We start from the raw sequence: 17,799 nt of genomic DNA on the forward strand, positions 1-17,799 counted from the left end.
TAGATGTACCCTAGTGATTCAGGACAAGCTAAAAACACTTATTATATACGTTTATTATATACGTTTTTCTACATTGTGAACACAAACAAAGTTACGGACCGCAGCTCTGATTGGTTGATTTCTTACCGGGAGCGGTCCGTAACTGCAAATGGCAATAGGAGCACTGGGAGGAGCCAGAGGAGCTTGATTTTTTTCACAGATTATCTGTCTCATATTCTACTGTCAGGACATAATGACAGGTTTAACAAATATGTAAAAAAATATATATTTACAAAAGTTACCTACAGCAGCTTTAAGTGTTTAGCCACAATATTAGTAACCTGAAAATAGTTCCAAACAAAACCGAAGCACAACCGTTTCAAAATTGATCAATAAACATCAGTACTATTTCCTTACTGAATGAATCACAGTTTTTGAAAGAATCAGTTGAATCGATGAGTCAGTTCCAGAAAGAGTAACCTGCTCACCATTGTCTTTGCAAACCTGCATACATTTCTTGCTTCAGGGGAACATAAAATATTTTGAATTCATATAGGAACAACATTATGGAAGAGTAAATAAGGGCGGGCTACCCCTTTAAGTTATTAAGTGTATATTATTGTTTAATAATATAATATAATGACAAGATTGTACATAAGGTTTTAGGTTTTATGTTTAGGTTTTACTGTATTTTGACATGCATTTTTTGTGTTGGACAAATATTGGAGAAAGTGGTGAAAGTTTGGTCAGCTTCACTGTGTTTAGTTATAGACTTTGATGTTGGAATTTAAAAACATTAATTTAGCAACTTCGTCAGCCACTCTGATTCTGCTGTTGTGTATTGGATTCCTTTTTCTCTTCACGACCCAACACTGACTTGTTGGTTCAGGAATAAAACAGAATTTAATAAACAAATAAATAATTCACAGTATATATGCTACTTTTTACTCTCAGCCTGGTCTTCTCAGTGACATTTGTTTGTATATTTCATATTATTTGTTTGGACCAGGATGGACACACAGATGGATGAAAACATCCAGAATGTGTTGCATTTTTTTCAATTAAAATTTGTAAATTCCTCGTCCTGTCATTCCAATGCCACTTCCAGAGAATACCATTAATTGTACATTATTTTAATTTTGTACTTCAGTAAACACTGAGAGTTAATGTATGAAAAAAGGAATATAAATAAATTATTTTGCCATGGAACTTGAACACTCATGTATTATTAGAAGGTGCTCTGCAGTTTTTGTGCTTCTGTCCATCATGATACAAGGGTCTTAACCTGTGGTTTGCTGCAGTTACTATCGCCTAATTACCTGTGACACAGAAGTTAGGATGCAGACTTTTTCTTGAGATTCACATACTCATGAATCACAACAATGTGTTATGAATCATCTAATGCTTGGTGAGCTTTATATCTAAATGCTAGAAGCCATGTGGCTTGTTATTGTGCAATCAGGTCTAATCGCCTTTCTGTCGCATCGCATTCACCTTATTTATGAAAGTGGGTCAAGTAAAGTGTCCTTCGTTGTTGAACTGGGCACTTCTTTGGTAAGATATGATGTGACGTGATTTCATAAAGAATAACACTTTAAACTGGCGCCAATTAGGTTTATGCATTGGAAAGCATTAAGAGAAAAATATGGTGTTGTTTTTTTAAGTAGATGACATTCGTTGAAGCTTGGGGCCCATAATCTTATTAATAGCAGCCCATATTTCTGCATATATAATTAATCATTCTTTAATTAAACCTCATTAGGAGGTGATTTGTTGCATTTAGGAGGCTAGGCAGTCTTGGAATCTAATGAATAGAGAAGTGTAATTATTTTGTCAGACCCATCAATGTAAGTTTTTGAAATGAGATGTGACTGCTGAGCTCTAGAGACATTTACCATCATCCACTAATTGCTTATCTCTGCAAAATAGTTATGCATCAGAAGGTTGTTTTCAACCTGGGCTAAGTCTAGCTCTTTTCACTCACACACACAACTACTGAAAACATGCCGCAAGTCAGAAATACAAGAGACTAATGTCTGTGTTTCTGCATGAACAGAAGCGACTTTTCTGGAGCAGCGTGTCTTGCTTTGACATTAGAAAACAGGTTTGTGCTACAGTTAAAGAAAGAGTTCATGCAAAAATGAATTTTTTGTCATATACTCACTCTCATCTCATTTCAAATCTGAGGTTATTTTTATTTGAGGAATAAGATAAAATATTGAGGGGAAAAACTTCCAAAGTCTTTGGAATCAATGTGATAACTTTAAAAACAGACAGAAGTTCGGAAGACTTTAGTTCATATTCATCATTGAAGCATGGAAGAGAATGAAGTCTTTAAGTTTGTTGTCTGTTGCCATACAGGTTTAGAACGACACAAGAGTTACAAACCCGATTCCAAAAAAAGTTGGGACACTGTACAAATTGTGATTAAAAACAGAATGCAATGATGTGGAAGTTTCATATTTCAATATTTTATTCAGAATACAATATAGATGACATATCAAAAGTTTAAACTGAGAAAATGTATCATTTTAAGGGAAAAATAAGTTGGTTTTAAATTTCATGGCATCAACACATCTCAAAAAAAGTGTGGCAAACGTCTGGGGACTGAGGAAACAAGTTGCTCAAGTTTAGGAATAGGAATGTTGTCCCATTCCATGTCCCTAGTTGCTCAGCTGTCTTAGGTCTTTGTCGCATCTTACTCTTTATGATGCGCCAAATGTTTTCTGGACTGCAGGCAGGCCATTTCAGTTCCTTGTTTTACATCTTTCTTTTACGCAGCCATGATGTTGTAATTGATGCAGTATGTGGTCTGGCATTGTCATGTTGAAAAATACAAGGTCTTCCCTGAAAGAGACGATGTCTGGATGGGAGCATATGTTGTTCTAGAACTTGGATATACCTTTCAGCATTGATGGTGCCTTTCCACACGCACTCATGCAACCCCATACCATCAGAGGTGCAGGCTTCTGAACTGAGAGCTGATAACGACTTGGGATGTCTTTGTCCTCTTTAGTCCGGATGACATGGTGTCCAAGTTTTCCAAAAAAGAACTTCAAATTTTGATTTGCGTCTGGATCAAGTTTAGATATGGTTTCTTTTTTGACCTGTAGAGTTTTAGCCGGCAATGGCAAATGGCACGGTGGATTGTGGTCCAGCAGCATTCCTGTATGTGATGCTGGGCCGTCTAAGAGCCCGATGATCATGGGCATACAGTATAGTTTTGCGGCCTTGACCCTTACGATTCTCTGACTCTTCGGATGATATTATGCAGTGTAGATGATAATAACTTAAAACTCTTTGCAATTTTTCTCTGAGAAACTCCTTTCTGATATTGCTTCACTATTTTTAGCCGCAGAATTGGGGGAATTGGTGAGAGACACTGCCACTGTAAGAGGCTCTTTTATACCCAGTCATGTTGCCAATTGACCTAACAAGTTGCAAATTGGTCCTCCAGCTGTTCCTTATATGTAAATTTAACTTTTCCGGCCTCTTATTGCTACCTGTCCCAAATTTTTTGGTATGTGTAGCTCTCATGAAATCCAAAATGAGCCAATTTTTGGCATGCCATTTCAAAATGTCTCACTTTCAACATTTGATATGTTATCTATATTCTATTGTGAATAAAATATACGTTTATGAGATTTGTAAATTATTCCATTCCTTTTTTACTCACAATTTGTACAGTGTCCCAATGTTTTTGGAATCGGGTTTGTAGTAAATTATGACAGGATTTAGATTTTTAAATGAAATGTTTAACTAAAGGCACTGGCATTAAGCCTGGCAGTTTGACCTACTGCAGAATTGTACATTTAGATTCTTTGCAAACGTGTTTGTTTGCCTTTTTATGCATGACTTTACATAATCAAATCTTTAAAGCAGCAGTGTGACTGCTTTAATCCATATGCAAAAGTAGCAAAATAGCAATTTAAAAAACAATAGCTGCATCCCAAGTGACACAATAAAACACTATGTACTATACACTATATGCTTATGTACTTAACTATGTAGAGTATGAATTATATAAGGTTATTTTGTCATTCATAATCTGAGTCTGATAACCCTTACCCATTCACTACATAATTACTCTACAGCTGCAACAGTTGAAGTGTCCAACATCCCACATTTATTTAAGTGCATCATCCGGGTATTTAAAATGCACTTTTTCTTTTGGAACATTCAGTGTGAATGCACTACTTGCACTGTTTATACTACATAGAATAGTGCATTAGTACATGATTTTGGACGCACCGGATACATTTTCTGATAAATTGCAAACTCCCGAAAGTTCTACATACAGTTAGTGTTAATCCATCCCTAATCACAGCATTCCCATTCACCTACACAAATGGCAGCAGAGCCTCTGTTGCCATGGCAAACCCCATCGGTTTCCAGGGCAATGGCTTGTGTCTCTGTGTTGAAGAAAGTGTATGTAGTGTGCAGTGAGTACATAATGAAGCTTACATTGATTTCCTAATTGAAATTTGCAAGTTTGACCAGCATGCTTAGCGGACTCAGTTTGTTTGCTATAATGGGATTTTGCAAACTATAGCAAGCATATTGGATTTTTTTTTTTTTTTTGTAGATTATTCATGATTTAATTTCTCTATATCATTAAATATAGGTACTGACCCGTTCGTTCTACATACTACATAGTCACTAACCTTGTAAGTGCTTACATTTGTAAGATAACTTAGATCAATACAATGTCTATTAATTCTTCAGCAGTTCATCCTACATTTTCGCTTACATTCTATACTCTACAGCAGAGGTCTCCAACCTTTTTTACATCACGGACCGGATACGTTAGGAAAGTTTTCTCGCGGACTTGCTGGACACATTTTATTTTTCTTTTATATTCTTTTGATCGCTATAAATATGTGATCACTGAGACTACCAAGTCTTCACAACATACACATGTACAAGGTACTGATTCTGTGCTGTATAGCATCGTTATACCAATACACAACAAATTAAGATAGACTGAATCGGCTCATGTTCACAATCAGCCCTTGTCGCCCTGTGCTATGTGTCCCTAGAGACAATATGTCAATACTGTCTCTATATACTGCCCTATCTCTGTCATCTGGGCTGGGCTCATGATTTCTTTTCGAGCATCTGCAATGCCCAAGGACAACACAACCTGTCAGACTGTTTCCAGTACTGCTTTGTTTTTTTTCTCTCATTGAAATTTGCTGAGTAGCAAGGAACCAAATGTGAACATATGGAATACCGTGCCAGTCATTTGATTGTTAGTTTACATGATGCACCAGCTAAAATGTAATACTCTAGTCTAACTTTACACATATCTTTTCACAGCATCACTACTGCGCTTCCCAGTGCATGTATTAAACTGCTGAAAGCTAAATCGTTCCAAGTGAACACATGGCACTCTCAAAATTTTTCAAAGAAGGTTCTTCAAAAGGTTTTGCCTGACTAACTTCATTCACACTCCCCAAAGCCCTCCCTCCAGAGACATGTCAGCTGATGAAAGCAATCCCAAAAGCGTAAATTGGCAGGCAGAAAGAGAGTTTTTGATCGGTTAAAGAACTGCAGGCCTCCATCCGAACTATTTATTGCTGTTTACAGAGCCTAGGGCTGTCACTAAGGGTGTGTTCACCCTTGTCACGTTTGGTTCGATTAAAACTAACTATGGTGTGATTGCTCTGTTAGTGCGGTTCACTGCCATACGATGGGTCTTAGTCCGCTTCCAAATGAACTCTGGTGCAGTTCAAATTAAATATGAACATAACACAGACCAAATACTTCTAAAGAACGAAAAACAGGAAGTAATGATTATGCAACATGATTTGATGAAACGGAACTTTAAATTGAACACAGCTTTTGTCGCAAGAGATATTTAACCCTCTGGGGTTCTTCGGTCATTTATGACCCGAAATTTTTTTTTTAAAAAATGTTACAAATCGTAGCTTCATCGGAATGGTCCGAAACTTGGTGACTTTTTTGGTACTTGGTATATGAACACCCCAAAAAATTGGGGACAGGATTTTAAAAGTCTAAGTGGTCGTAAAAAAAATAGTCACACTCAGGGTCTTCGGGTCAAAAATGACCCGACATAGGAAATGAATGGGAAATTTGCAAAAATATGAAAATACTGAGTTTTTTTGTGTGTACAATCTACAAATCAGCCACGATGCAGAAAAAAAGCATACAACAGTGAAGGGGTGAATCTCTAAAACATCAAGAGTGCAAAACAGACAAAAAAATTCACACACACACACACTTATACACACAAAAACACACACAAATGAAAGTATCATTGCAAAAGCTAATTTTGGGAAATGTGTGAAATAAAATAAATTATTCATCAATGTAAGAAATAAAGTGCACAGCAATAAAAGCATGAGGCTGTAAGCCATCAAGGTTGCAAAATAGACACACTCACTCACACACACACACACACACACACACACACACACACACACATAGGGAAATATGAGACTGGTGAAACTGTAACAGAGATATGTGAGAATATGTGAAATAAAATCAATGAATCAAATAAAGGGGAGACATTGGATCCAAAATGCAAAAGTCACACACCATGTCTCTCTCTTGAACACACACACACACACACAAACACACAAACACAAGCACGTGTGCACGCACGCACGCACACACGCACAAACAGAGTAAGGTCAAAGGATGGAATTCTTCCCTAGTAACCTCCAGGCCTATTCGAGCGACCCAGGCCCAGCGTGACACTTTTTTTATTTTTCTATTTTCCATTTACATGTACTGTTTGAAAATGATTATACGTTTGCTGTTATTTTTGTTTTTTGTTCATAATTGCTGTTGGCAATTTTGAAGAGTTACTGTTCATTGAATTGCAAAAAATAATTTTAATGGAAATGTTTATAATAAAAGGTAAATAAAAATATGTTATGATTTAAATAATGTAATTTTTTTTATTAAGTTAGAATTAAAACAATGGGTAACAGAATGCTTTCCATTTGTTCTCTTTCTAGTGCAATGTTCAGGTTTGACTGTATTATAAAGTAAAACTGGCACTTGAAATTACCATTTAAATCAACCAAACAAACAAAAAAAAAAAAAACTTGACAAAAATAGTCTTTGAGAATCTGTGATTATATATTAAAATCCACAACCTGAAATAAATAGGCAAATATGTGCAAAAATCACTAGAATTCACAAGCCTTTCTACAGAGAGCTGTACATTCTCTCTAGTGGTAAAAATGTGCTATTGCATGATAAAAATGCTTAATTTGTCCACCAGATGGCACCAATCTAATTTCAAAAATTGTTTTCTATAGGCCTTGGCTGTACTTTAAAATAAAATACAGCATTAATAAAAATAAAAATAAAAATACATATATATATAAATTTTCTATTATATTCAATGGGAAAAAAATGGATCATAATTATTGCATAAAAATTCATTATTCATTATTATTATCATAAAATTATCTCAAAACACAAAAAAAGAAAGAAAAAATATTATTGAACAAAAATACATTTGATTGATTTTACTGAAAAAAAGTATACCTGAATCCCGGCCTCTGGGTCATTTTTGACCCGAAGGTCCTGAGTGTGACTCATAAATGAAGAACCCCAGAGGGTTAATTCAACCTAGCAATCATCGGACCAGGACCAGATGTATCGTTTTCTTTTTAGGTCCTGACCAAACTAACCAAGAGAACCAAAATACAAATGTGAATACACCCTAATACAGCTCTGATTTCTCAGGACACCTATTTGAGTGATATCTGTCAGGTAGAAGGGACAATTCACGTGATATTCTAAAAAAAAAAAAAAAAACGCCTACAGCGTACGCCTTTAATCTGCCACCTCCAGAAATGTGAGAACTTGCATAATGCATAATAGTTTTTTTTTTTTTTTTTTTGGTGTGTAAAATCACCCTTGAAAATAAACAGAACCAGCAAATCCAATACAGATGCACAACTTTGATGAGTAATATTTTTGTGCACACAAAAAGCTACTGTATATTACTGTCAAGAGCAATATGTAATAGAAGACCTACAATAAAATTAAAGGGCTTTCTCTAGCATGCTTAAATGTTGTTTTCTCACAATCTTGTTTAACCTTTTCATATGACATTAGACATAAGGTCTATGTGATGTTGATGCATTAAGAAAATCTAAAGAGTCCCTTTACTGGCCTTCATGATCCTACCCAAAAAGGTATTATGTTGGTATACAGTTTAGCCTCGTCAGTATGTTGTATATGTCGTTTAGAGGTAGAAAAGTATGGAATATTGAGCATTTTGTAGTGTAAAAAAATAATGATCATCATTATTTGTTATACATTTAATATATATATATATATATATATATATATATCCATTCATTTAATATATAAAAGAAAAAAACTATTTTAATATATATTAATAGAAAAAATATATAATTTTTATTTTAGTGAAAATTATTTAATATTTTCATAAAATAATTTACATTCCTCAATCTAATTTTCATTCATACATTTATATACATTATCAACAAACTCTGCTATTCACAATGTATTTTTGTATTGCCTTTTCTGCAAATTATACATGTAAGGCACCTCACAAGGTTTGAAAAAGCTATATAGAAGAGCTCAGTGCTCTTCTTTTAATGTGAACCGGGTATATTAGCAGACACATCTTGTATGTCAGCGATTATGAAATGATCAGAAAGTTCCGGAATACAAGAGTAGGCTAATCTAGGGAGAGATAATCAAAGTGGTTTCATTCAGTGTATCACAGAGGAACATGGTGTCTCATTCTACTGATGTCTTTCCCAGGCCATTAATACTCTATTGAGACATGAGCTTGACTGAAACAGGAACAGACTGTAAGTGTGTGATAAACAGAGGAAGGTGTAGGCCTACGTGTGTGTGGGGGGGGGGAATTCATAATATGAATTCTTTAGTATCTACTGTTTAAGGCCCAGTTTACACTATTTCATTTTAAAACACATAACTTTTGCTACGGTTACGCCTAGCGTTTACATTACTCCTGCGTTTTCCACATTTGAAAATGAGATGCCACTTGACCCTGTTTTAGTTTGAAAACTCAGTGGTTGCATTTCAGTGTAAACAGACCAAAACAGAGACTTTCGGAAATGATGACGTGGCTGCCCACGTGATCTCTATGTATACTTGATTATGTCAATTACAGTATGTCGCTGTTTTTGTTTTGGCATGACTCCCAATCGACATTTTCAGCAGCCTTGTAATCATTAGGCAAGGCAAGGCAAGTTTATTTATATAGCACAATCGTAATTCAAAGTGCTTTACATAAAAGAAAGTAAGTAAAAAAATGGAAATGATTTAGAAATTGACTAATTTAAAATTAATTTAAAACAAGTAGAAATAGAAAATTATTTAACATTTAAATAAAGTGAATACGTAAAATACAGTGCAATCAGTTCGGACATCTCACAGTGCTCATTCAACAAATGCACAGCTAAACAGATGGGTTTTTAGTCTAGATTTAAATGTGACTAGTGTTTTAGCACATCTGATCTCTTCTGGAAGCTGATTCCAAATGCGGGCAGCATAGAAACTAAAGGCGGACTCCCCTTGTTTTGTGTGAAGCCTTGGTATTTCTAACTGACTCGATCCTAGTGATCGGAGTGGTCTGTTAGGTTTATATTCAGTGAACATATCTGCAATGTATTTTGGTCCTAGGTCATTTAGTGACTTACAGACGAGTAAAAGTACATTAAAATAAATCCTGAATGTAACTGGAAGCCAGTGTAAGGACCTGATGCTCAGATTTTCTGGTTCTAGTCAGAATCCTGGCAGCAGTGTTCTGGATGAGCTGCAGCTGTCTAATGGTCTTTTTGGGAAGGCCGGTGAGGAGCCCATTACAATAGTCAACCCTGCTGGTGAAAAAGGCATGAACAAGTTTCTCCAGGTCTTGGCTGGAAACAAAACATCTAATTCTTGCAATGTTTTTAAAATGATAATATGTTACTTTACTTACTTTGAGCAACAATTCCACCTCATCATCTGTCCACACAAAGACATCCTCGCCGTCATGCTCATTGTTGAACCTGCCAGTGATTTACGCGCATGCCCAGTTTGCATGAATGGTCACGTGACATGCGTTTTCGGGTTATGTAGTGTAGACAGAAATCGTTTCTGAAACGCAACTGAAACGCCAGTGTAAATGTGGAATGTTTTAATTCTAAAACGGCATTTAAAAAAAATGAAAACGCACTAGTGTAAACGGGACCTAAGAAAACCCATTTCTTTTTCTATTGCACAGAAATTCCATTCAAATGAGCGACGGGCTAACAAATCACAGGAATGGCAAATAGAAAGAGAATGGGGTTCAACAGTTTCCCATCCCATGTAATCATTTGATTCTGTCCCTGCCACTTGGCTTGTCATGTTTATAGTGACAGGTAGCTCTCACTGTGCTACATTACAGTCAGTGCAATCAATAGAAATGACTGTAAGACACACTACACAAGGCCTATTGAAGCACATAGGGCATCTTTAGTGCAGACCCTTCTCTGGGTGTCAGAGATTGGATTGCCACTGGAATGGATTTGACAGGGAAGCAAAGGACAGGGGTAAAAAAATAAAATAAAATGGCACTCAAGAATGGGAAACGTTTATCAAAACCAGTATGTGATTCTAAGGCATATGCAAGAGCGAATGACCATCAAAGAATTTGACTAGAACCAGACTCACAAATGAAAGAAGGTCTTTATATTTTACAACTGTTAGACATTGTACAGAATGTTCTTAGAAAAACAGTGACACTTGTGCTTACCGCTCAAAATTTGGAGGCCAGAAAGATTTTTATTTCTTAAAAAAAATCAATGCTGTTTTTCAAAAAGGATGCATGACATTAAGCAAACATGACAGACAATTTCTTTTTTCTTTTTTTGCATTACACACTAAGCTATGTCAAAGCGATTTAATAATGCGACTGCACTCCGTATACTATAAGTTATACATTAAATATCAGCAAATGTCAGTTTCCTGTAAATGAGCCTTAGTTATGCTTGTGTAAGCACTTATGTAGGTTCCATGTGGAAAATAACTGAGACTTATCTCGGAGATGCATTAAAAAATCATGTGAATGCTGTGGTGTGCCTCTCTTAATTACCTTTTCCCTTGACCTAAGTGTAATCCTGAACACTATCTCTTTGTTGCAAGGTGTCACTGCCTTTAAACTTTAAACATTCAGGTCAAGAGTCAAATTACATGTTAACTTGTGCTGCTAGCTGACTTTTGGGAGTGTACACACCAACTGCACGTCTTGTCCAGGGTTTAGTCTTTTACATTAGGATGTGTAGCTGCTCTCCACTTAACTTTTCATCTTCACCTTGTTTGCGTTTTTGTTTTCGTACATGCCTTCACCACTGTCTGCTTTTCCATTGAGACACACGTGCGCGCACACACACACACACACATGCATTCTTTTCACTCTCCCATCCCTGCAATGTTAAAAAGTGTGTCGTCACTGTCACCATAGCAACTGTGTCTTGTGCGACGCTTGAACGCACAGCTGTCTCTGCCAGGATAAGCAGTGGCGTGTGTATGTGTTCACTTTGTATACCGCTGTTTTTTGCTTTGTGTTTGATTCTTTGTGACAGCATCGTATGTGAATTGTATGAATACATTTGTGTGGTCGGGTGTGTGACAACTGAGCGATGCAAAACTGTGTTTGTGATAGACATGTGTCTGATTTCTCATCATTTGATGTTCCTGAATGACACACAAATGAGAGATGAGATATATTTGGTCGAACCATTCGTATTGCTCATACTTGGTTTAGGGACCTAATTGTTAAAGACAAGATGACAATTCTGTCATCGTTTACTCACCCTCAATTCATTTCAGTCTTTCGGTGGAACACAAAAGAAGATATATTCTGAAGGATGCTGAAAACCAGACCATTGTATGGTTTGTATGATCAAAAATAAAATGACAGTCAAAACTGTTTGGTTACCAAAATTCTTCAAAATGTATTATTCTTTGGGTGAACTATCCCTTTAAGTATTGCATTTCACTGTGTAATTCATCCTGCGCTGGTTTAACTACAGGCATGAATGATACTTCAAATAATCCGGCTTGCGGAAGACAGGTCTGCTGTTACGTTTCAAAGCAATCAGATTTAGGATTTCACATTAAAATAGACAAAAATATTTCATAGCCACGCATCAAAGGAGAAACTAAAGGCAAAAGTAGTGACCTGAACATCATACAGACTTATGGGTCAGTGAGCAGCCACCTTACAACCACAAGAACTCTCTAGAAAATGCATTGCAAAAAACGAAAGAAAAAAAAAAAACTCAGAACACCACAGCAATGACCTGGAAACCACCTACAACATCTTGGCTTCACGGAAATGACATTTGCACAGGCAATATAAAAAAATGCTGAAATCTAATGCTTTTTCCTAATTGCCTACAATGAAATGTAACATAATTAAAACAAAAATTGGAGCATGAAATATTCCCACATGCTGTCTGCTGGATTGTCGTCTGAGGGGTGTGTGTTCCTGTGTATTCTGAGAGAGGACTCCTGTACGATTCCCAAAGCTGCCCGTCTATAGCTATTAATAACTATGTCAGGGGCTGGGCAGGTTTATATATAGACTTGGTGACTGGATTTTCCCTCTCATTGCAGCCAAATGAATAATGAACGAAAAAAAAATAGGGCTCTGCCAAGGACCAGTCACTCAGGTCATCTAGCTCTGTGTCTTTATGCACACACACGAGGACACAGCTGTTGCTGATGAATCTCAAGGGCTTCACAGATACAGCCGAACCTTGTCTTCCAGCTCAGGTCAAAGCTGTTCCAAAAGACAAACAGGAGACAAGGACGATTCTTCAAGGGCAGTAACTTAAAACGGAACGATTCATAAAGCATTTTTTAATTATTTGTCTTGCATTGATATGTGTGCGTGCATTTGAGTGCTTTGTCATGCCATCGTTTGGTGGAAACTGTAGAAGACATGGTCTCTTCTGGTAACCATGGTGACAGTGTCACTTTCAGAGGGACGTGAAGGCGTGTTCGGCAACTCTATCAGAAGCTCATCTTTTCCCCGCTCCCCTTACAACAACCCACAACAACGGCAAGTCTGGGTCTGTCTGGATTCACACATTGTTGCATTTTTTAAATGATTGTTCACAATCACATAACTGATAATGAAGGAATGGAAATGGAAACTTAAGCAGAAGTTTAACTAGGAAGACTTAATGCTATGTCACGCATTAGAATTAGATCTATTTTAGATTAGATTGACGTTCCCTTCCATACTCTCCACCACCACATTGGCTCTGTCCATACAAGGGGTAGGTTCCGCACCTCCCTTTGTCTCGCCAGTAATAGCCAAATCTTCAACCTACAGATTGGGTCTACACCAAAGAATTCAGTTTTTTATGTCTTGGTTTTGTAAAATAAATGATTTCGAATCGTATCACCTCCCCGAGTCTTTCTGCTAGAACTAACTAGAAGAAAAACTCCTAGCCATGATGCTAGGTCAAAATCATTGCTACCTACATATATATATTCAACAGTCTCAAAGGTGCTGTAGGGAACTTTTGTAAAAAAATATTTTTTTACATATTTATTAAACCTGCCATTATGTCTTGTCTGTAGAATATGAGACAGATAATCTGTGAAATAAAATCAAGCTCCTCTGGCTCCTCCCAGTGTCCTATTGCCATTTGCAGAAACTCCATCGCTCCCGGTAAAAAAATAACAGAGCTGCGGTCCGTAACTTTGTTTGTGTTCAAAATGTAGAAAAATTTATATAATAAGCGAGTACACAATGAATCCATTTTCCAAACCGTGTTTTAAGCTTGTCCTGAATCACTAGGGTGCACCTATAATAAGTGTTTATATGTCAATGGGATATATTGTTATTGGAGCCGTGGCCTAACATTTATAGCACATGCTCTGATTGAGTGCAAGTTCAAATCTGGCTTGTGACATTTTCCATTTTGTTCCACATAATTTCCCATTCTAGTTCCAGTAGTATACTAAAGGCCAAAAAGAAACAGCACAGGTTGTTAAATCTTCCAAGAGGACAAACCCATAACCTTAAAAAAAAAAAAAAAAAAAGATTTGATTTTACCCAGTATGAATTAAAATTACAAAATCGATAAGTACAGGATTGGCAGCTGTCATTTCCCTTCTTCAGACCACTGTATGTTTGTTTGAGGCAACCAGTATGGCATGGTGTTGATGCTGATGATAAGAGGGCCAGAGACTTCTACACTTTTCAAGTAAAACCTCTTCATGTGACTGCCTCCTGCTGAGCTTGAAGAAGGTTGCCATGACAATGCTGCAGCAGTGGTTGAATGTCAGCGGTCAAGGTCAAAGAAGTTTTCACTTAAGAGTCACAGAAACGTCTGCACGAGTATATTATGCAGGCTCATATTTAAAAATGGTGATAAATAAATATAATGATAAATTAGTATGTGGTCTAGAAAAACACTCAAGGCAACTTTGTCTCTTTAAAAACAAACAAGTGCAGAGTGTGCATCATAAATGGCTCTCAGTTGTCAAGTAACCATTAAGTAGAGAGTACTTTGGTGTACAGAAATTCTCTTAGTTTGGACACACCTTCTCATTCAAAGAGTTTTCTTTATTTTCATGACTATGAAAATTGTAGATTCACACTGAAGGCATGAAAACTATGAATTAACACATGTGGATTTATATACATAACAAAAAGTGTGAAAAAAATAAAATATGTCATATTCTAGGTTTTTCAAAGTAGCCACATTTTGGCATTCTCTTTATGAGCTTCAAGAGGTAGTCACCTGAAATGGTCTTCCAACAGTCTTGAAGGAGTTCCCGAGAGATGCTTAGCACTTGTTGGCCCTTTTGCCTTCTGTCTGCGGTCCAGCTCACCCCTTGACCATCTCGATTGGGTTCAGGTCCGGTGACTGTGGAGGCCAGGTCATCTGGCGCAGCACCCCATCACTCTCCTTCTTGCTCAAATAGCCCTTGATGCCTTCAGTGTGACTCTACAATTTTCATAGTCATGAAAATAAAGAAAACAACACACATCTATAAATGATAGTCTATATTTTTCAAAAGATTTCCTACGAACTCCTATGAACTATGAATCTTCTAAATATCTACAATTATTTTTAGAATACTATTTTTGTGTCACGACACATGATTGACTTCCTATACTGCACAGATTAGGATTTGGCAGACAGTTAAAAATAAGAGAATCTGAGCTGGGCTGCCAGTTTACATATATAGAAAACTGTATCTTTTTTAAATCTAACTTTACTTACTTTACACTGTACATTTTTAAAATAGAAAAATATAAATTGTGTTTTTATTATGAAACTAAAAGCGTCGCTCTCAAAAATGCGGAGTAGGCTTTTAAAAACTCTTTTGAATGAGCTGTTTACTTTCACATTTTCGATTTCGCAATCACACATGCTCTTTGTAAATGAAGATCTGATATTGTCAGTGAGCTCAGGATCTGTTTAGCATCAATTTTTAAAATAGAGAAATATAAATTCGTGTTTTTATTATGAAACTAAAAGCGTCGCTCTAAAATGCGGAGTAGGCTGTTACAAACTTTTTGAAATGAGCTGTTTACTTTCACATTTTCGATTTCGCAATCACAACATGCTCTTTGTAAATGAAGATCTGATATTTGTCAGTGAGCTCAGGATCTGTTTAGCATCAAATCCTCCATTATGATCTGGTCAGCCATTCTCTCCTCTCAACCCGTGATCAGTGAAATCTGACTCCTACAGCTCGTCTTGGATGCAGGGTTGTCAAGTTTTGTTTTCTTTTTCCCTTATAATTGGGCTACTATTAAACTGTGGCCATCGGTTGATTTTCCCCTGTGGGTTAACGGTGTTTATGATCAATATGCATAACAGTGACTGTAAATTATGTATTTTAGATATGGAAAATAAATATTTTGGGTTTTGATATGGTCATTGCGTCACATGGTCACTTTGGGCATTACTTTAACTACCACCCAACCATTGCTGTGACCACAGTACTGAGATAAAGGATCTGTACGATGCTGAAGTTACTGCAGGAGGGATAAAAGAAATAAATAATTTTAAATGTATTTCAGCATTATCGTTTTTATTGTAGCAGCGTGTTTTAATCTCTACAATATAAAGTTATTGTAATCCAATAAATTGCACTCAGACCCAGAGGATATGACTCTTTTAAGATGAAGGCTGCATTTCCTATAATGCTGTCTCTTAGTGCGCTACGAAGACTATATAGCCACGTTTCCACCGCAGGAACTTTACCCAGGAACTAGGGACTTGGTCCGGTACTTGGTGTGTTTCCACCGCAGGAACCAGGAACTAAATAAAAGTTCCGGGTAAAAAAATGCGCCCCAGAAAGTCCCTGCTGGCGAGGTGGTACTTTTTTAAAGTTCAGGAACTTTCGGGGGCGGGACTTTGGCGCTAAACATCCTGATTGGTTGAGTTGACGCAGCATTGGTTGAGTTCAACCACCATTTATTCGGATCAACATTTTCAAAATATTACTGTTATTGTGTCATGAAATGTAATTTTAAAAGTATTTCAGGCGAGAATGTAGTTGTTTAAAACTCAAATCTGTTGTTTATTTATAAAGACAGCGCCTATTTAAAAATGTGTTTCGCCGATCTCTGAGACGGTGAGCTCCACACGATCAGCGAGAGCTCAGTGATCATCTATCCGCCGAGAAGCAGCCTCACCTTGGATAGACCTTCTGATATGTGCCGCTGGCTCTGATGTGTCTTTAGTGGTTAAACATAACATATAATTCAGCTGCGGGGTAAATCTAACAGGTTTTCTTTGGTCTGTATTCAATTTATCTATATGTTAAAATGAAAATAAAAAAGGCAAGTCTATATAATATTTCGTTTCATTGTAATGGCTGTATATAACGTTACACTTATCCCTGAACTAAGTACATTTCTGCAGCTGTTATTATGTTTAAATGAAAACGAAAGGAGGCAGTGGTATTTTATATCCTATTTCGTTTTATTGTAAATGTACTGAGGGGAAAATTGCAGTAGCCAAAGCGATCTGAGTTCACGCAGCATTGGTTGAGTTCAACCACCATTTATTTGGATCATTTTCAAATATTACTGTTATTGTGTCATGAAATGTAATTTTAAAAGTATTTCAGGCGAGAATGTAGTTGTTTAAAACTCAAATCTATGGTTTATTTATAAAGACCGTGCCTATTTAAAAAATGTGTTTCGCCGATCTCTGCGACGGTGAGCTCCACTCGATCAGCGAGAGCTCAGTCCTCATGTATCCGCCGAGATGCAGCCTCAAATCGGCTAGACCTTCTGATATGTGCCGCTGGCTCTGATGTGTCTTTAGTGGTTAAACATAACATATAATTCAGCTGCGGGGTAAATCTAACAGGTTTTCTTTGGTCTGTATTCAATTTATCTATATGTTAAAATGAAAATAAAAAAGGCAAATTTATATAATATTTCGTTTCATTGTAATGGCTGCATATACACATATCCCTGAACTAAGTACATTTCTGCAGCTGTTATTATGCTTAAATGAAAACCAAAGGAGGCAGTGGTATTTTATATCCTATTTCGTTTTATTGTAAATAGGAAAATTGCAGTAGCCAAGACGAGCTGACTGAAGTTATCAAGTACGCTGCTGTTTATAGATTTACCGGACTTGCGTCGTCGCGGACATCACACTCCCGAGTCGAATGCACAAAGTCTGAACTAACTACCGAGGATGCACGTCCAAAATCAGCGTACTTTAAAAAAACAAACAAATCAGCAGTACTTTGTATTGAGAAACGCGCGCAGACCTACGTCAACATCTTCCCGGTACTTTACACCGCGGTGGAAACGCA

General features: G+C 36.7%; 1 protein-coding gene across 6 annotated transcripts in view; it reads left to right on the forward strand.

The window, feature by feature from the left end:
* LOC113050313 (potassium voltage-gated channel subfamily B member 1-like) overlaps positions 1-17,799 on the forward strand; it is a 33,765-nt gene that overhangs the window by 7,650 nt on the left and 8,316 nt on the right. The window lies entirely within an intron of this gene.

This window comes from Carassius auratus, chromosome 31, assembly GCF_003368295.1.
Source record: "Carassius auratus strain Wakin chromosome 31, ASM336829v1, whole genome shotgun sequence".
NCBI classification, from domain to species: domain Eukaryota; kingdom Metazoa; phylum Chordata; class Actinopteri; order Cypriniformes; family Cyprinidae; genus Carassius; species Carassius auratus.